The following is a 20,840-nucleotide window of genomic DNA, read 5'->3' on the forward strand; positions in this document are numbered from 1 at the left end:
GGATTACATGATGCTTGAGGCTTGAAGAGGTATGGCAAATAGTCCTGTTACTAATGTATTATTTTTTATATTTTAACCGTGCTTCCTGGAACAGCAGGGACAGCAGGTAAGGAAAATATTTTCAAGAAAATGTATTGATCCACTTTTCAATGAATAAAGTTTATTATATTTCTCTGATTATTGTAGTCTGTAACTTTGTTTATAAGCAAAATAGCTTCAGACCAATCTTAGCTTTCACTCCATTACAGATATTGTTTCATGCCGATATAACTGTGGAGGAAGTTTCGCACTGTGTTCCTGCGATTACAACTGTGTTTACTATGGCAACTGCTGCCCAGATTTCTGTGATCAGTGTTACTACATTAATTCTGGTATGTGGATTTTTAGTGAATATTTAAATGTATATTTGTTTGTGCATTACCATTGTAAATATAGGTGATAAACCATAGAATGGGACATGTAGAAAGTTTTTGTGCAGTTAAGTTCAGGTAGTGTGTGATTTCTATTCTGCAGTATGTGGTGTGTTCTATGATATTATGATCAGGACAGTTCTGTGCTGTAGTGTTTCAAAAATCTGGATCAGTTTGAAGCACGGTGGCTGAGAAGTAGTTTTGCATCACACCCAGGTTTCCAGTGAGTTGATGCAGTCCTGATGTTTGGTGATGGCATTGGATAGGCATTAGGACTAAGTCCTGGAAATTATACAGTAGATCATCAAGAACATCCATCTTCCTGTCAGGGTCAGATTTCAACTGGGTTTTTACTAAGAATAAGAACATTAAGAATTTATCTTGATGTTTAGAATTGGTGACATTTTCAGCAAGTGGTGAAGGCCTTGCTTTGTACTTCAATTGTTCACCTCAGATTGCTTGCCACCTCAGATTCTTTGTCATTGTGTTGAATTAGATTAGATTAGATTACTTACAGTGTGGAAACAGGCCCTTCGGCCCAACAAGTCCACACCGACCCGCCGAAGCGTAACCCACCCATACCCCTACATTTACCCCTTTTAACCTAACACTACGGGCAATTTAGCATGGCCAATTCACCTGACCCGCACATCTTTATGACTGTGGGAGGAAACCGGAGCACCCGGAGGAAACCCACGCAGACACGGGGAGAATGTGCAAACTCCACACAGTCAGTCGCCTGAGGCGGGAATTGAACCCGGGTCTCTGGCGCTGTGAGGCATCAGTGCTAACCACTGTGCCACCGTGCCGCCCACAAAAGTAACCCACCCAGACCCATTTCTCTCCCACTAATGCACCTGACACTATGGGGAATTTAGCATGGCCACTTCACCTGACTTGCACATCTTTGGACTGTGGGAGGAAACCCACACAGACACAGGGAGAATGTGCAAACTCCACACAGACCTGAGGCTGGAATTGAACTTGGGATCCTGGTGCTGTGAGGCAGCAGTGCTAACCACTGAGCTACCGTGCTACCCCATCATCATCATCATCATGTATCATCATCATGGGGGTCAGTTAGATCAGTTGGCTGAATGGCTGTTTTGCATTGCAGACTGATATCATCAGTCTGGATTCAATCCCTGCACTGACTGAGGTTTCTATGAAGGACTCTCCTTTTCAGTTGCTACGCTTGCTTGTTGTATAGTGACCCTCAGGTTAAACCACCACCAATGTCTCTCTCTAACAACAGAGCAGCCTGATGGTCTCATGAGCCTATGTTCCCTCATCATCTTCCAAGGCCTGCAGTTGGTGTGGCAGCACAGATGAGAATGTGGTACAAGGAGAGAGGAGGAGGAAAGGAAGAGAGCTCTCCACAAACAATGCTATATTCACTCAGGGTCCTCACGGAACAAATTCCTGACATCATCCTCACCAAGAAACAACTTCCGTGATAACCCTCATTTCCAAAGCCAGTGCTCATTGAAATTTCTCACCACTGGCAGTCACAAATTTACTGTCAGTGACTGTGACCACAATGTTCACTTCTTAATTTGCCATCCACTGTTTTATAGGAGGTGGCTGACCCTCTGAGTGAGCAGGCTAGGGTGCTTATTTTGTCTTTCTGGTCAACTGTGGCTTTGCCATATTATACAGGATATCATTAACTGAATACTCGTGGCTTTGTAAGTACTGCATTTAAATACCAAGATGGCACCATAACAACAAAGACATGCACTGCCAAATTTATGCAGGTGTGCTGCACATTTCATTTTATTTGTAGATGTACATATATTGTATATATTGAATGCTATATTGACAATCTGCCCCCAACGCTTGTCATTTTGTTCTCATTATTTGTTTGTCAATCCCACAATATCTGAAATGTATCGTCTTTTTCTCATGTGTTATATTGAAATTTTTATGAGTCAGAACGGTAAAAGATTCTTCCTATGTACTTGACAAATTCAATAAGTTGAATATGTTCCTCTACAGGGTACTGCAGTGAATTCTCAACAAGTCAGTAAGACTTTAATAAATTTTATTGAATTTGTTAATTTGTATATTGGGGATGCTATGCCTATCACAATAATTGATTGTAATGAGTGTACTCAAAGAATCACATCTCTGGTTTCATGTAGTATTTGTGCATTCTGTCTAACTCCTCCCTATTATTGCTATAATCTAAACATCATCTAAAAGTCTGTTGTCCCTTCTCAGTTAGGGATATTACTGATTATCTGACATAATGATCCAGGGCATTGTCGGCTAGGGGCAAGTAGGAGTAAATGGAATGAGCATAGTTTGGTTTTTCCAGTTCAGCACAGACATGGTTGGCTGAAGAGCCCATTTCCCTGCTGTATGGCTCTATGTGTCTTTGTGTGGAAGCCCCACTTCATAGAAATGCTAAAGTGAATTGATTTGGTCAAATGGTGTTTGGCTCGCCTCAGTAATTATACCATGGTGCTCGGAACCTAGCCTTGTTGGATACTCTATCCTTAACCTTCTTGCTGATTTTGATATCATAATGGAGCCTCCGGATATACTTCCTTATTGACGTCATTTAATAGAATTTTCTATTACTTCTGGATCGTATGCTTGTCTCGCTTCTACTTATGTATCTATCGGATTTCAGTTTTCATCTACATCTCACCGTTCTGTATCTGATGATGTGTTTTTCTAAATTGCCTGTTTGATTTCTCAATGACAATTCAAAATTGTTTGTTATATGTTGCTTTTACCCCTCCTGGAGAGGCTTGAACCTTGAACATGTCGACACTTCCCCATTTTTCCTGAATTTCCCTGTTTGAAGCCCTCCAGTCAGATTACTAGATGAACACTTAATAAAGTCAGAAAGGACATCCTATTTGAATATGTTGGGTGATGGGAGCATTAATTAAAAAGATTTGGCATAAAGTTGAATCAGACCAAATCAACCATCTTTCTTTAAGGCTGTTGAAAAGGATCACATGATGTCTGAGGCTTGAAGCAGAATGGCAAATATTCTTGTTAATAATGCATTATTTTTAATGTTTTGACAGGCTTTACTGAAACAACATTGACACCAGGTATGGAAAATATCTTCAAGAGAATGTATTAATTCATTTTTCAATGATTAAGGTTCATTACGGGCGTTTTTGTAGTTTCCCCCAACCCCAACCCGAGTCATGACCCCACCTCCCCAAAAGCCTGATCATTTCCCCTGATATCTTTGGAGACCAAACTTTGTGTGAATTACTTTGAACATAATCAATGATTTAGTGCTCTGACGTAAAGTATCGCACAGAGCAATGCTCTACGGGAAAATAAACAAGTCTGTTTTCGGTGTTTATTTGAAAATTATAACCCGTGTTTTTTGGATTGCTCAACAAGGGGCAACGTCATGGGCTGGATCTTATGGGTGACCTGTACGAGAGAAAGCAGTCACATATATGGCTAGAATTAGCTTGCTGTGGTGTTGATGGTGTGCCTGCTGATGTGAAACAAGCATTATGCTAGTTCTACAATGGATTTATGTTCCATTTTGCCCTGGTACACCACCAAAACTGGGAGTGGCCTCCTTTCCTGATGTAATACAGAGCTGTTGGTCTCAGAATGACACTGCTCCAAATTTGGGCCTTCATCCATGGGCGGCACAGTGGCACAGTGGTTAGCACTGCTGCCTCACAGCGACAGAGACCCGGGTTCAATTCCCGACTCAGGCGATTGACTGTGTGGAGTTTGCACATTCTCCTCGTGTCTGCGTGGGTTTCCTCCGGGTGCTCCGGTTTCCTCCCACAGTCCAAAAGATGTGCAGGTCAGGGACGAAGGGGTAAATGTAGGGGTATGGGTGGGTTGCGCTTCGGCGGGTCGGTGTGGACTTGTTGGGCCAAAGGGTCTGTTTCCACACTGTAAGTAATCTAATCTAATCTAATCCTTCAGAGCATAAAATGCTAGGGCATTGTAGACTCTGGACTAAGTGCAGGTAAATGGTATGAGTATAGTTTGGTGTTTGTATGTCAGCATAGACATGGTTGGCCGAATGGCCTGTTTCTATGCTGTATGCCTCCATGACTCTACATGTGGAAGTCTCACTTCATACAAATCAAAGGATCAAACCATGAACAACTAAAGTGAGCCAATCTTGTCAAATGGTCTTGGGCTTGCCTCAGTAATTATGTTGTGGTGCTGGGAACCTATCCTTGTTGTACAGTCTATCCTCACCATTCTTGCTTGTATACTGATGCGGTTATGGAGTTTCCTCATAAATGTCTTTCTTCACTTCTTTCAATGGACGTGTCAATGCCTGCTTGATTGTACACTTGACTGGCTTCTACTTGAATATTCATATGATTTCAATTATCTTCTACATCTGCAACAGTTTCACCACTATTAGCTGAGGATGTATTTTTTAATTGCTTGTTTGATTCCTCAATGAGAGTTTAATATTGATATTCTAGTATTTCTTATCCCTCAACTGGAAAATCTGGAACCTGCGAATTCCCTAATTGAACAGCTCCCCGTCCAAATCCCTCCAGTCAGATTGGTTCCCCGGTTATAATACTGGTTCAACACCTTATAAAGTCAGAAAGGACACCATATCTGAACATGCTGGCTGAAGGGAACATTAATTACAAACAATTCACATACCATTATATCAGACCAACATGTTTTCTTTCTTTAATGTTGTTAAAAGAATCACATAATGTTTGAGGCTTGAAGAGGTATGGCAAATAATCCTGTTACTAATGCATTATTTTTTATATTTTAACCATGCTTCCTGGAATAACAGGGACAACAGGTAAGGAAAATATTTTCAAGGAAATGTATTCATCCACTTTTCAATGATTAAAGTACATGACATTTTTCTGAAGCCTGTAATCTGTAACCTTGTTTATAATCAACATAACTTCAAACCTAACTCAGCGTTCACTATCTAACAGAAGTTGGCTCATGCCAATACAACTGTGGAGGATATTCATCAGGATGTTCCTGCGATTACTATTGTGTTTACAACGGTAACTGCTGCCCAGATTTCTGTTATCAATGTTCTTACATTAATTCTGGTAAGTGATATTTTTTAGTGAATATTTAACTTTATATTTGTTTAGTGAATATTTAACTTTATATTTGTTAGTGCATTATCATTACAAAAACAGGTGGTATACCTTAGAATGGGACTTCAAGAAAGCATGTTGCTCCTTTTGTGAATCAGGGTAGTTAAGTTCAGATAATGTGTGATTTCTTCACCTGCAGTGTATGGTATAATCCATGATGTTATGTCAGGACAGCTATGTTCTGCACTATTGCAAAAATTGGGTTCAGTCTGAAATGCAATTGCTGAAAAATATGCTTCCATAATGCATTGATTTGCAGTGAATTGATACAGTACTGATTTTGATGAGGGCATTGGACAGGCATTAGAATTATATCTTGGTAGTTACAGAGTATGTTATCAGGAACATCCACCTTCCAGTCAGGATCAATTGGGTTTTCATAGAAATGAGAATCTTTAGAGTTGTTTCTTGATGTTTAGAACCGGTGACACTTTCAGGAAGTATTTTCCCATATGTTGAAGACCTTACTTTGTAAATCAAGGGTACAGCTCCAATCACTTGCTCTCTTTCATGTTACTCAAGCTGTCATCATCATGGGGGTCAGTTAGATAAGATGACTGGATCGACCAGATTGCGATACAGAGTGACACCATCAGTGTAGTTTCAATTCTAACACTGCCTGAGGTTTCTATGAAGGATTCTCCTTGTCAGCCCCTACCCTTGCATGGGGAGTAGTGGCCCTCAGGTTAAATCACCAACAGTAGTCTCTCTCTCTCTTTCTCTCTCTCTCTCCCTCTCTCTCTCTCTCTAATGACAGAGCAGCCATATGGTCTGGTAGGAGGATGGTCATTGATCATTCTTCCAGGCCTGCAGTCAGTGTGGCAGCAGAGAGGAGGATATGATACAAGGACAGAGGAGGAAGAAAAAGAGAGAGCTCTCTATACAATGCTATGTTCACTCAGGGTCCTCAAGGAACAAACTCCTGACATCAGCCTCACCAAGGAATTGTCCATGACAATTCTCATTTCCAAAGCATGTGCTCATTGAAATTTCTCACCATGAGCAGAGAAAGCTGTATTGTCAGTGACTGAGACAATAATATTCACCTCTCAATTTGCCATTTACTTTATTACTGGAGGTCTAGATTAGAGTGGTGCTGGAAAAGCACAGCAGGTCAGGCAGCATCTGAGGAGCAGGAAAATCGACATTTCGGGCAAAAGCCCTTCATCAAGAATGAAGGCAGGGAGTCTTGGAACTTGCAGCTCAGCACCATCCTCATGACATGTTTGTCCTACCCACCTACCCGCTTCACCCTCCTATCTGACCGATCACCTTCAACCCCACCTTCATCGACCTTTGTACTCTTGGCTACCTTCTCTTCAGCCCCACCCTCCTCCCATTTATCTCTCCAACCCAGAGGCTCCCTATATTTATTCCTGATGAAGTGCTATTGCCTGAAATGTCGATTTTCCTGCTCCTCGGATGCTGCTTGACCTTCTGTGCTTTTCAAGCACCACTCTAGACTCTGTTGTCCGGCATCTGCAGTCCTCATTTTTGCCTAGTATTACTGGAGGTGACAGACCCTGTGAGTAACCATGTAAGGTTGTTTATACTGTATCTCTGGTCAACTATGGTTTTGTCAGCTTAAATACATTTACATTGTACAGGCTATAATTGAATGAATATACATGGCATTTAAGTACAGAGATTAATCATTAATAGCAAAGACATGCACTGCTGAATTTGGGTTGGTGTGCACACATTTCATTTTATTTCTGGATGTATAAATATTGTATATCTTGTGTCTTGGCTATGATAGGCTACCTCTGATCATTTTCTCCTCATTGATTGTTTGTCAAGGTTAATAATATGTGAAGTTTGCAATCTCTTTGTAAGTGTCATGTGCTATTTTAATATTTTTTGAGTAGAAATGCTAAAAGATTCTTCTTACATGTTTGACAAATTCACTAAGTTGAATTATGTTCCTCGACAGGGTACTGTGGATACACAACAGCAGGTCAGTACTAGTTAAATTAATTTGATATTATTTGTTGGTTTGTAAAATTGGGGACACTATGTCAGTCACAATATTTGATCTTCATGATTATGCTCAGCAAACCACAACACTGATTTGGTAAAGTCTTTTTATAGTTTGTATGAATACTCTCGTTTATCTCTGTAAACTTGATGTCATCTGGAACTCTGCTGCCCATTCTGTGTTTGAGATATAACTGGCCATTGGACATAATGATCCAATCACACCACTACCTCCACCATTTCTAAGTGTGTGGGTAAATTGTCATATATCGAGACTGCCGTCTCTGACCAACATTTGCAGTATCATTCTCAAGCACAAGATAAAATAGACATTTATGACCTCATCAAGAAATTGCCTGATTATTCTATCTCTTCTTTAATTTTGTTCAAAAGCATCAAATGATTTTGGAGCTTCAACATTTATGGAATCAGCATAACACCTACGTGAGATGAGTTTGAAGCAGGAGCCGGTCATTTGGCCCCTCGAGATAATTCCACCATTCAATATGAGCATGAACTTCCAAGTCCCCCAGAAACCCCGAATCATTACTCCGATTACCGTGGAGACAAAATTAGTCAAAATGCTTTGAACGTGGAGTCTTGGAATCTCAGAGATATACAGAATAGAAACAGTCCCTTCGGTCCAACTTGTCCTTTGCCAACCAGATATCCTAAATAAATTTAGTCTCATGTTGCCTACATTTGGCTCATAAACTGTTCCTATTTATATACCTATCCAAGTGCGTTTTACATGTTGTAATTTGTACCAGCCTCCACCACTTCCCCTGGTGGCTCATTCAATACACGTACTACCCTTTGTTGGAAAATGGTACCCCTTAGGTCCCTTTTAAATCTTTCCCCTCTCATTTCAAACATATGCCCTCTAGTTTTCAATTCCCCCACCACAGGGCAAAGAACGTGTCTGTTTAACTTAGATATGCCCTTGTGATTTTATAAACCTCTATAAGGTCACCGCTGGAAATGTGTTGCTGGAAAAGCGCAGCAGGTCAGGCAGCATCCAGGGAACAGGATTCTCCTGTTCCCTGGATGCTGCCTGACCTGCTGCGCTTTTCCAGCAACACATTTCCAGCTCTGATCTCCAGCATCTGCAGACCTCACTTTCTCCTTCTATAAGGTCACCTCCTAGCCTTGGACGCTCCAGGGAAAATAGCCCCAGTCTTTGCAAACTTTCCAAATATATTCAGTGATTCACCGTTTTGAGGTAGATTATCACGTAAAACCATCACCTTCTGAGAAAATAATTTAAACTAATTGGCATAAAGTTATATTAGACTGAACCAATCTTCTTTCTTTAATGCTATTAAGAGGATCACATGGAGTCTGAAGCTTGAAAGGGTATGGCAAATATTCTTGTTACTAATTCATTATTTTTAATGTTTGAACAGAAACATCAACAACAGCAGGTATGTAAAATATGTTCAAGAAAATGTTCCTATTCACTGTTCAGTCATTAAACTTCATTACACATGTTTTACTTGCTTCCCTAACATCTCCCACTCAACCCCACATCCACCCCCAATAGATTGGTTTGTCCCTGTTATAATACCGGATCAACACTTTATGAAGTTAGAGAAAACATCCTATGTGAAAATGCTGGGTGATGGGAACATTAATTTCAAATAATTGGCAAAACGTTATATCAGACCGAATCATCTTCTTTCTTTAATATTGTTAAAATGATCACATGCTGTTTAGCCCATATCCCTCTAAACCCTTCCTATTTATATACCTATTCAACTGCTTTTTATATATTGTAATTTGTACCAGCTTCCAGCACTTCCTCTAGTGGCTCATTCCATACATGTATTACCCTCTATCTGAAAATGTTACCCCTTTATGCCCCTCTTAAATCTTTCCCCTCTCATTTCAAGCATGTGCCCTCTCGATTTCAACTCCCCCACCTCAGGACAAAGAATGTATCTGTTTAACTTAGAAATACCCCCCATGATTTTATGAACCCCTATAAGGTCACCTCCTAGCTTTGGACGCTCCAGGGAAAATAGCCCCAGCCTTTGCAGGCTCTCTAAATATATTCAATTATTTACTTTTTTGAGGTAGATTATCACGTAGAGCCATCACCTTCTGAGAAAATAATTTTTTTCTCTGCTCTGTCTTAAGTGTTTATACTAAAATGTAGACCTAAGTGTGTCAGGGGCCATCTACTGTTCCATTTCCTCCTGGTACACCAGCAATACCAGCTCTCCTGGTATGACACAAAGCTGTTGGTCTCAGACTAATCACTGCTCCAAGAGTTGTGTCTTCCTCCTTGAGAGTGTAAAATGCCAGGATATCACAGGTGATGAAGCAAGTACAGGCAATTGGGAGAATATAATTTGGTTTTTACAGGTCATCACAAACAGGGTGGGCTGAAGGGCCTGTTTCTATGCTGAATATCTGACTCTTTCTGTGGAGGTCCCACACCGTACAAATGAGGGCCATCTTATGAAATAACAAAGTGCATTGATCTGGTCAAGTTGTGTTGGCCTTGCCTCTGTAATTATACTGTGGTGCTGGGTGCCTACCCTTGTTGTAAAATCGGTCCCTACCATTCCTCTGGTATTGATACTGTAGAAGAGCCTCCTCATATGCTTCTTCATTCATGTCTCTTAATAGAATCTGTCTCACTTCTACTTTTATATCTGATCGGATTTTACTTATCATATACATTGGCAATAGTCTCGCCACTCTCTAGTTAAGGTTTACTGTTCTGAATTACTTGTTTGATTTATCAATGACTATTCCATAGACAGTCATGAACCTTGAACATGACAACACTTGCTAATTCCATTTTCCCTGTAGTTTCCTGTTGAAACCCTCCAGTCAGATTGGTGCCCCTGTTTTAATACAAGATCGTCACTGAATAGAGGCATAAATGATGTCCTGTATGAATAATGTGGGATGATTGGAGCATTAATTTAAAATAATTAGCATAAAGTTATATTAGACCAAATCAATCTTCTTAATTTAATGATCACATGGGGTCTGAAGCTTGAAGTGTATGGCAAATATTCTTGTTACGAATTCATTATTTTTAATGTTTCGACAGAAACAACAACAACACCAGGTATGGAAAATATCTTCAAGGAAATGTTCCTATTCATTTTCCAATCATTAAAGTTCATTATGCATGTTTTGCTTGCTTCCTCCAACACCTCCCACTCAACCCCACATCCACCCGCAATAAATTAGTATGTTCCTGTTCAACACATTATAAAGTCAGAGAAAACATCCTATGTGAAAATGCTGGGTGATGGGAGAATTAATTTCAAACAATTGCTTAATGTTATATCAGACCAAATCATCTTCTTTCTTTAATGTTGTTAAAGGATTACATGATGCTTGAGGCTTGAAGAGGTATGGCAAATAGTCCTGTTACTAATGTATTATTTTTTATATTTTAACCGTGCTTCCTGGAACAGCAGGGACAGCAGGTAAGGAAAATATTTTCAAGAAAATGTATTGATCCACTTTTCAATGAATAAAGTTTATTATATTTCTCTGATTATTGTAGTCTGTAACTTTGTTTATAAGCAAAATAGCTTCAGACCAATCTTAGCTTTCACTCCATTACAGATATTGTTTCATGCCGATATAACTGTGGAGGAAGTTTCGCACTGTGTTCCTGCGATTACAACTGTGTTTACTATGGCAACTGCTGCCCAGATTTCTGTGATCAGTGTTACTACATTAATTCTGGTATGTGGATTTTTAGTGAATATTTAAATGTATATTTGTTTGTGCATTACCATTGTAAATATAGGTGATAAACCATAGAATGGGACATGTAGAAAGTTTTTGTGCAGTTAAGTTCAGGTAGTGTGTGATTTCTATTCTGCAGTATGTGGTGTGTTCTATGATATTATGATCAGGACAGTTCTGTGCTGTAGTGTTTCAAAAATCTGGATCAGTTTGAAGCACGGTGGCTGAGAAGTAGTTTTGCATCACACCCAGGTTTCCAGTGAGTTGATGCAGTCCTGATGTTTGGTGATGGCATTGGATAGGCATTAGAACTAAGTCCTGGAAATTATACAGTAGATCATCAAGAACATCCATCTTCCTGTCAGGGTCAGATTTCAACTGGGTTTTTACTAAGAATAAGAACATTAAGAATTTATCTTGATGTTTAGAATTGGTGACATTTTCAGCAAGTGGTGAAGGCCTTGCTTTGTACTTCAATTGTTCACCTCAGATTGCTTGCCACCTCAGATTCTTTGTCATTGTGTTGAATGTATCATCATCATGGGGGTCAGTTAGATCAGTTGGCTGAATGGCTGTTTTGCATTGCAGACTGATATCATCAGTCTGGATTCAATCCCTGCACTGACTGAGGTTTCTATGAAGGACTCTCCTTTTCAGTTGCTACGCTTGCTTGTTGTATAGTGACCCTCAGGTTAAACCACCACCAATGTCTCTCTCTCTAACAACAGAGCAGCCTGATGGTCTCCTGAGCCTATGTTCCCTCATCATCTTCCAAGGCCTGCAGTTGGTGTGGCAGCACAGATGAGAATGTGGTACAAGGAGAGAGGAGGAGGAAAGGAAGAGAGCTCTCCACAAACAATGCTATATTCACTCAGGGTCCTCACGGAACAAATTCCTGACATCATCCTCACCAAGAAACAACTTCCGTGATAACCCTCATTTCCAAAGCCAGTGCTCATTGAAATTTCTCACCACTGGCAGTCACAAATTTACTCTCAGTGACTGTGACCACAATGTTCACTTCTTAATTTGCCATCCACTGTTTTATAGGAGGTGGCTGACCCTCTGAGTGAGCAGGCTAGGGTGCTTATTTTGTCTTTCTGGTCAACTGTGGCTTTGCCATATTATACAGGATATCATTAACTGAATACTCGTGGCTTTGTAAGTACTGCATTTAAATACCAAGATGGCACCATAACAACAAAGACATGCACTGCCAAATTTATGCAGGTGTGCTGCACATTTCATTTTATTTGTAGATGTACATATATTGTATATATTGAATGCTATATTGACAATCTGCCCCCAACGCTTGTCATTTTGTTCTCATCATTTGTTTGTCAATCCCACAATATCTGAAATGTATCGTCTTTTTCTCATGTGTCATATTGAAATTTTTGCAAGTCATAATGTTGAAAGATTCTTCCTATGCACTTGAAAAATTGAATAAGTTGAATATGTTCCTCTGTAGGTTACTGCAGTGAATTCTCAACACAAGGTCAGTAAGAGTTTAATAAAAATTATTGAATTTGTTAGTTTATATATTTGGGGATGCTGTGCCTATCACAATAATTGATCATAATGAGCGTACTCAGAGAATCATATCTCTGGTTTCTTGTAGTCTATGTGCATTCTGTCTAAATCCTCCATATTATTGCTGTAATATAGACACCACCTGAAACTCTGTTGTCCATTCTCTGTTCGGGGTATAACTGGTTATCGCACATAATGATCCAGTAACACTGCTATCTCCACCATTTCTAAGTGTGTGGGTAAATTGTCATGTATCTAGACTATCATCTCTGACCAAGGCACAAGATAAAATAGACATTAATGACCTCATCACGAAACTGCCTGATTACTCTTTTTTCCTTTAAGTTTGTTCAAAAGCATCAAATGATTTTGGAGCTTCAACATTTATGGAATCAGCATAAAACCTGCAAGAGATGAAGTTGAAGCAGGAGCAGGTCATTTCGCCCCTTGAGATATTTCCATCATTCAATTAGAGCATGAGCTTCCAATTCCCCCACAAGCACTGAATTATTACCTGATTCCCTTTTAGACAAGATTAGTCAAAATACCTTGAACATATTCATTGATTCACTGCTCTGAGGTAGAGTATCACAAAGAGAAATCACGTTCTGAGAAAATCAAACTTTTCGCCACTCTGCCTTAAGTATTTATACTAAAATGTGGAACAAATGTGTTGGGGCTATCGATTGTTCCATTTCTTCCTGATACACCAGCAATGCCAAGAGTAGTCACCTCTCCTGGTGGTCACAGAGCTGCTGGTCTCAGAATGGTCACTGCTCCAAGAGTTGGATCATCCTTCTTGAGAGCATAAAATGCCAGGGCAGTGTTGGCTAGGTGCGAGTGTAGGTAAATTGAATGAGCATAGTTTGGTTTTTCCAGGTCAGTGCAGACATGGTTGGCTGAAAGGCCCATTTCCATGCTGTATGGCTCTATGTGTCTTTGTGTGGAAAGACACATAAAACCCCACATAGAAATTAGAAGGCCATCTTATGAAATACTGAGGTGAGTTGATTTGGTCTAAAGATGTTGGGCTCACCTCTGTAATTATACCGTGGTGCTAGGAAACTATCCTTGTTGTACACTCTATCCCTAACATTCTTGCTAATTTTGATACCATAATGGAGCCTCCTGATATACTTCCTTATTGACGTCTTTTAATAGAATTTTCTATTACTTCTGGATCGTATGCTTGTCTCGCTTCTACTTATATATCTGTCGGATTTCAATTTTCATCTAAATCTTCAACAGTCTCACCATTCTGTATCTGATGATGTGTTTTTCTAAAATGCCTGTTTGATTTCTCAATGACAATTCAAAATTGTTTGTTATATGTTGCTTTTACCCCTCCTGGAGAGGCTTGAACCTTGAACATGTCGACACTTTCCCATTTTTTCTGAAGTTCCCTGTTTGAAGCCCTCCAGTCAGATTACTGGATGAACACTTAATAAAGTCAGAAAGGACATCCTATTTGAATATGTTGGGTGTTGGGTGATGGGAGCATTAATTAAAAAGATTTGGCATAAAGTTGAATCAGACCAAATCAACCTTCTTTCTTTAAGGCTGTTGAAAAGGATCACATGATGTCTGAGGATTGAAGCAGAATGGCAAATATTCTTGTTATGGATACATTATTCTTAATGTTTTGTCAGGTTTTACTGAAACAACATTGGCACCAGGTATGGAAGATATCTTCAAGAGAATGTATTAATTCATATTTCAATGAATAAGGTTCATTACAAGTGTTTTCATTGTTTCCCCCAACCCCAACCCGCGTCATGACCCCACCTCCCCAAAAGCCTGATCATTACCCCTGATATCTTTGGAGACCAAACTTTGTGTAAATTATTTTAAACATAATCAATGATTCAGTGCTCTGACGTAAAGTATTACAAAGAGCAATGCTCCATGGGAAAATACATTTCTTCTCAAGTCTGTCTTCGGTGTTTATTTGAAAATCACAACCCATGTTTTTGGATTGCCCAACAAGGGGCAACGTCATGGGCTGGATTTTATGGGTGACCTGTACGAGAGAAAGCAGTCATATATATGGCTAGAATTAGCTTGCTGTGGTGTTGATGGTGTGCCTGCCGATGTGAAACAAGCATTATGCTAGTCCTATATTGGATTTATGTTCCATTTAATCCTGGTACACCACCAAAACCAGGAGTGGCCTCCTCTCCTGATATGATACAGAGCTGTTGGTCTCAGAATGATCACTGCTCCAAATGTGGGCCTTCATCCTTCAGAGCATAAAATGCTAGGGCATTGTAGACTCTGGACTAAGTGCAGGTAAATGGTATGAGTATAGTTTGGTGTTTGTATGTCAGCATAGACATGGTTGGCTGAATGGCCTGTTTCTTTGCTGTATGCCTCCATGACTCTACATGTGGAAGTCTCACTTCATACAAATCAAAGGATCAAACCATGAACAACTAAAGTGAGCCAATCTTGTCAAATGGTCTTGGGCTTGCCTCAGTAATTATGTTGTGTTGCTGGGAACCTATCCTTGTTGTACAGTCTATCCTCACCATTCTTGCTTGTATACTGATGTGCTTATGGGGTTTCGTCATAAACTTCTTCTTCACTTCTTTTAATGGACGTGTCAACGCCTGCTTGATTGTACCTTGACTGGCTTCTACTTGAATATTCATATGATTTCAATTATCTTCTACATCTGCAACAGTTTCACCACTATTAGTTGGGGATGGGTTTTTTTCATTGCTTGTTTGATTTCTCAATGAGAGTTTAATATTGATTTTCTAGTATTTCTTATCCCTGAACTGGAAAATCTGGAACCTTCCACATGTTGACACCTGCGAATTTCCTATTTGAACAGCTCCCCGTCCAAATCCCTCCAGTCAGATTGGTTCCCCAGTTATAATACCGGTTCAACACCTTATAAAGTCTGAAAGGACACCATATCTGAACATGCTGGCTGAAGGGAACATTAATTACAAACAATTCACATACCATTATATCAGATCAACGTGTTTTCTTTCTTTAATGTTGTTAAAAGAATCACATAATGTTTGAGGCTTGAAGAGATATGGCAAATAGTCCTGTTACTAATGCATTATTTTTTATATTTTAACCATGCTTCCTGGAATAACAGGGACAACAGGTAAGGAAAATATTTTCAAGAAAATATATTCATCCACTTTTCAATGATTAAAGTACATGACATTTTTCTGAAGCCTGTAATCTGTAACTTTGTTTATAATCAACATAACTTCAAACCTAACTCAGCGTTCACTATCTAACAGAAGTTGGCTCATGCCGATATAACTGTGGAGGATATTCATCAGGGTGTTCCTGCGAATACAACTGTGCTTACTATGGCAACTGCTGCCCAGATTTCTGTTATCAGTGTTCTTACATTAATTCTGGTAAGTGGTTTTTTTAGTGAATATTTAACTTTATATTTGTTAGTGCATTATCATTACAAAAACAGGTGGTAAACCTTAGAATGGGACTTCAAGAAAGCATGTTGCTCCTTTTGTGAATCAGGGTAGTTAAGTTCAGATAATGTGTGATTTCTTCACCTGCAGTGTATGGTATAATCCATGATGTTATGTCAGGACAGCACTGTTCTGCACTATTGCAAAAATTGGGTTCAGTCTGAAATGCAATTGCTGAAAAATATGCTTACATAATGCATTGATTTGCAGTGAATTAATACAGTCCTGATTTTGATGAGGGCATTGGACAGGCATTAGAATTATGTCCTGGTAGTTACAGAGAATATTATCAGGAACATCCACCTTCCAGTCAGGATCAATTGGGTTTTCATAGAAATGAGAATCTTTCGAGTTTTTCTTGATGTTTAGAACCGGTGACACTTTCAGGAAGGATTTTCCCATGAGTTGAAGACCTTACTTTGTAAATCAAGGGTACAGCTCCAATCACTTGCTCTCTTTCATGTTACTCAAGCTGTCATCATCATGGGGGTCAGTTAGATCAGATGACTGGATCGACCAGATTGCGATACAGAGTGACACCATCAGTGTAGTTTCAATTCTAACACTGCCTGAGGTTTCTATGAAGGATTCTCTTTGTCAGCCCCTACCCTTGCATGGGGAGTGGTGGCCCTCAGGTTAAATCACCAACAGTAGTCTCTCTCTCTCTTTCTCTCTCTCTAATGACAGAGCAGCCATATGGTCTGGTAGGAGGATGGTCATTGATCATTCTTCCAGGCCTGCAGTCAGTGTGGCAGCAGAGAGGAGGATATGATAAAAGGACAGAGGAGGAAGAAAAAGAGACAGCTCTCTATACAATGCTATGTTCACTCAGGGTCCTCAAGGAACAAACTCCTGACATCAGCCTCACCAAGGAAAAACGTCCATGACAACTCTCATTTCCAAAGCATGTGCTCATTGAAATTTCTCACCATGAGCAGAGAAAGCTGTATTGTCAGTGACTGAGACAATAATATTCACCTCTCAATTTGCCATCTGCTTTATTACTGGAGGTCTAGATTAGAGTGGTGCTGGAAAAGCACAGCAGGTCAGGCAGCATCTGAGGAGCAGGAAAATCGACATTTCGGGCAAAAGCCCTTCATCAAGAATGAAGGCAGGGAGTCTTGGAACTTGCAGCTCAGCACCATTCTCATGACCTGTTTGTCCTACCCACCTACCCGCTTCACCCTCCTATCTGACCGATCACCTTCAACCCCACCTTCATCGACCTTTGTACTCTTGGCTACCTTCTCTCCAGCCCCACCCTCCTCCCATTTATCTCTCCAACCCAGAGGCTCCCTGTCTTTTTTCCTGATGAAGTGCTATTGCCTGAAATGTCGATTTTCCTGCTCCTCGGATGCTGCTTGACCTTCTGTGCTTTTCAAGCACCACTCTAGTCTCTGATGTCCGGCATCTGCAGTCCTCATTTTTGCCTAGTATTACTGGAGGTGACAGACCCTGTGCGTAACCATGTAAGGTTGTTTATACTGTATCTCTGGTTAACTATGGTTTTGTCAGCTTAAATACATTTACATTGTACAGGCTATAATTGAATGAATATACATGGCATTTAAGTACAGAGATTAATCATTAATAGCAAAGACATGCACTGCTGAATTTGGGTTGGTGTGCACACATTTCATTTTATTTCTGGATGTATAAATATTGTATATCTTGTGTCTTGGCTATGATAGGCTACCTCTGATCATTTTCTCCTCATTGATTGTTTGTCAAGGTTAATAATATGTGAAGTTTGCAATCTCTTTGTAAGTGTCATGTGCTATTTTAATATTTTTTGAGTAGAAATGCTAAAAGATTCTTCTTACATGTTTGACAAATTCACTAAGTTGAATTATGTTCCTCGACAGGGTACTGTGGATACACAGCAACAGGTCAGTACTAGTTAAATTAATTTGATATTATTTGTTGGTTTGTAAAATTGGGGACACTATGTCAGTCACAATATTTGATCTTCATGATTATGCTCAGCAAACCACAACACTGATTTGGTAAAGTCTTTCTATAGTTTGTATAAATACTCTTGATTATCTCTGTAAACTTGATGTCATTTGGAACTCTGCTGCCCATTCTGTGTTTGAGTTATAACTGGCCATTGGACATAATGATCCAATCACACCACTACCTCCACCATTTCTAAGTGTGTGGGTAAATTGTCATGTACCTAGACTGTCGTCTCTGACCAACATTTGCAGTATCATTCTCAAGCACAAGATAAAATAGACATTTATGACCTCATCATGAAATTGCCTGATTATTCTATCTCTTCTTTAATTTTGTTCAAAAGCATCAAATGATTTTGGAGCTTCAACATTTATGGAATCAGCATAACACCTACGTGAGATGAGTTTGAAGCAGGAGCAGGTCATTTGGCCCCTCGAGATAATTCCACCATTCAATATGAGCATGAACTTCCAAGTCTCCCAGAAACCCCGAATCATTACTCCGATTACCTGGGAGACAAAGTTAGTCAAAATGCTTTGAACGTGGAGTCTTGGAATCTCAGAGATGTACAGAATAGAGACAGTCCCTTCGGTCCAACTTGTCCTTTGCCAACCAGATATCCTAAATAAATTTAGTCTCATGTTGCCTACATTTGGCCCATATCCACTAAACCCTTCCTATTTATATACCTATCCAAGTGCCTTTTGCATGTTGTAATTTGTACCAGCCTCCACCACTTCCCCTGGTGGCTCATTCAATTCACGTACTACCCTTTGTTGGAAAATGGTACCCCTTAGGTCCCTTTTAAATCTTTCCCCTCTCATTTCAAACATATGCCCTCTAGTTTTCAATTCCCCCACCACAGGGCAAAGAACGTGTCTGTTTAACTTAGATATGCCCTTGTGATTTTATAAACCTCTATAAGGTCACCTCCTAGCCTTGGACGCTCCAGGGAAAATAGACCCAGCCTTTGCAAACTTTCCAAATATATTCAGTGATTCACCATTTTGAGGTAGATTATCACGTAAAACCATCACCTTCTGAGAAAATAATTTAAACTAATTGGCATAAAGTTATATTAGACTGAACCAATCTTCTTTCTTTAATGCTGTTAAGAGGATCACATGGAGCCTGAAGCTTGAAAGGATATGGCAAATATTCTTGTTACTAATTCATTATTTTTAATGTTTTAACAGAAACATCAGCAACAGCAGGTATGTAAAATATGTTCAAGAAAATGTTCCTATTCACTGTTCAGTCATTAAACTTCATTACACATGTTTTACTTGCTTCCCTAACATCTCCCACTCAACCCACATCCACCCCTAATAGATTGAAGTTAGAGAAAACATCCTATGTGAAAATGCTGGGTGATGGAAACATTAATTTCAAATAATTGGCAAAATGTTATATCAGACCGAATCGTCTTGTTTCTTTAATATTGTTAAAATGATCACATGCTGTTTGAGCCTTGGAGAGGTATGGCAAATATTCCTGTTACTAATGCATTATTTTTTATATTTTGACCGTGCTTCATGGAACACCAGAGACATCAGGTAAGGAAAATATTTTCAAGAAAATGTATTCATCCACTTTTCAATGAATAAAGTTTATTATATTTCTCTGATTATTATAGTCTGTAACTTTGTTTATAAGCAAAATAGCTTCAGACCAATCTTAGCTTTCACTCCATTACAGGTATCGTTTCATGCCGATACAACTGTGGAGGAAGTTTCGCACTATGTTCCTGTGATTACAACTGTGCTTACTATGGCAACTGCTGCCCAGATTTCTGTGATCAGTGTTACTACATTAATTCTGGTATGTGGATTTTTAGTGAACGTTTAAATTTATATTTAGTTGTGTACTATAATTGTAAAACTAGGTGATAAACCATAGAACGGGACATGTAGAAAGTTTTTGTGTATCAGTGTAGTTAAGTTCAGTTAGTGTGTGATTTCTATTCTGCAGTATGTGGTGTGTTCTATGATATTATGATCAGGACAGTTCTGTGCTGTAGTGTTTCAAAAATCTGGATCAGCCCGAAGCACGGTGGCTGAGAAGTAGTTTTGCATCACACCCAGGTTTCCAGTGAGTTGATGCAGTCCTGATGTTTGGTGAGGGCATTGGACAGGCATTAGAACTAAGTCCTCGAAATTAGCCCTGTCAGGGTCAGATTTCAACTGGGTTTTACTAAGAATAAGAACGTTAAGAATTTCTCTTGATGTTTAGAATTGGTGACATTTTCAGCAAGTGGTGAAGGCCTTGCTTTGTACTTCAAGTGTTCAGCTCAGATTGCTTACTCTTTGTCATTGTATTGAATGTATCATCATCATGGGGGTCAGTTAGATCAGTAGGCTGGATGGCTGGTTTGTAATCAGTCTGGTTTCAATTCCTGTACTGACTGCGGTGTCTGTGAAGGACTCTCCTTTTCATGTGCTCCGCTTGCTTGTTGCTTGGTGACCCTCAGGTTAAACCACCACTAGTGTCTCTCTCTTTAAAAACAGAGCAGCCTGATGGTCTGGTGAGTCTATATTCTCTTATCATCCTCCAAGGCCTGTAGGCAGTGTGCCAGCACAGATGAGAATGCGGTACCAGGAGAGAGGAGGAGGAACGGGAGAGAGCTCTCCATGAACAATGCTGTATTTACTCAGGGTCCTCATGGAACAAATTCCTGACATCAT

At 39.7% G+C, this 20,840-nt stretch overlaps 4 long non-coding RNA genes across 5 annotated transcripts; all 4 read left to right on the forward strand.

The window, feature by feature from the left end:
• The first annotated feature begins 219 nt into the window (after positions 1 to 219).
• LOC148145966 (uncharacterized) lies at positions 220 to 4,200 on the forward strand. The gene is made up of 3 exons (XR_015761007.1): positions 220 to 371; positions 2,409 to 2,432; positions 3,455 to 4,200. It is a non-coding gene; the product is annotated as an uncharacterized LOC148145966 (long non-coding RNA).
• A 110-nt stretch (positions 4,201 to 4,310) lies between these two features.
• On the forward strand, positions 4,311 to 10,938 carry LOC148145967 (uncharacterized). 2 transcript variants are annotated; one of them, XR_015761009.1, is made up of 6 exons: positions 4,311 to 5,193; positions 5,336 to 5,458; positions 7,443 to 7,466; positions 8,893 to 8,910; positions 10,554 to 10,571; positions 10,927 to 10,938. It is a non-coding gene; the product is annotated as an uncharacterized LOC148145967 (long non-coding RNA). The 2 variants fall into 2 exon arrangements; XR_015761008.1 differs by lacking the exon at positions 4,311 to 5,193 and having other exon boundaries at positions 5,217 to 5,458.
• A 109-nt stretch (positions 10,939 to 11,047) lies between these two features.
• Positions 11,048 to 14,447, forward strand: LOC148145968 (uncharacterized). The gene is made up of 3 exons (XR_015761010.1): positions 11,048 to 11,203; positions 12,678 to 12,704; positions 14,389 to 14,447. It is a non-coding gene; the product is annotated as an uncharacterized LOC148145968 (long non-coding RNA).
• A 1,550-nt stretch (positions 14,448 to 15,997) lies between these two features.
• Positions 15,998 to 19,371, forward strand: LOC148145969 (uncharacterized). The gene is made up of 3 exons (XR_015760928.1): positions 15,998 to 16,125; positions 18,063 to 18,086; positions 19,353 to 19,371. It is a non-coding gene; the product is annotated as an uncharacterized LOC148145969 (long non-coding RNA).
• The last annotated feature ends 1,469 nt before the right edge of the window (positions 19,372 to 20,840 follow it).

This window comes from Chiloscyllium plagiosum, unplaced genomic scaffold (genome assembly GCF_037043375.1).
Source record: "Chiloscyllium plagiosum isolate Xiang-an unplaced genomic scaffold, Cpla_swu_hap1 HiC_scaffold_22, whole genome shotgun sequence".
In the NCBI taxonomy this organism is placed as follows: Eukaryota; Metazoa; Chordata; class Chondrichthyes; order Orectolobiformes; family Hemiscylliidae; genus Chiloscyllium; species Chiloscyllium plagiosum.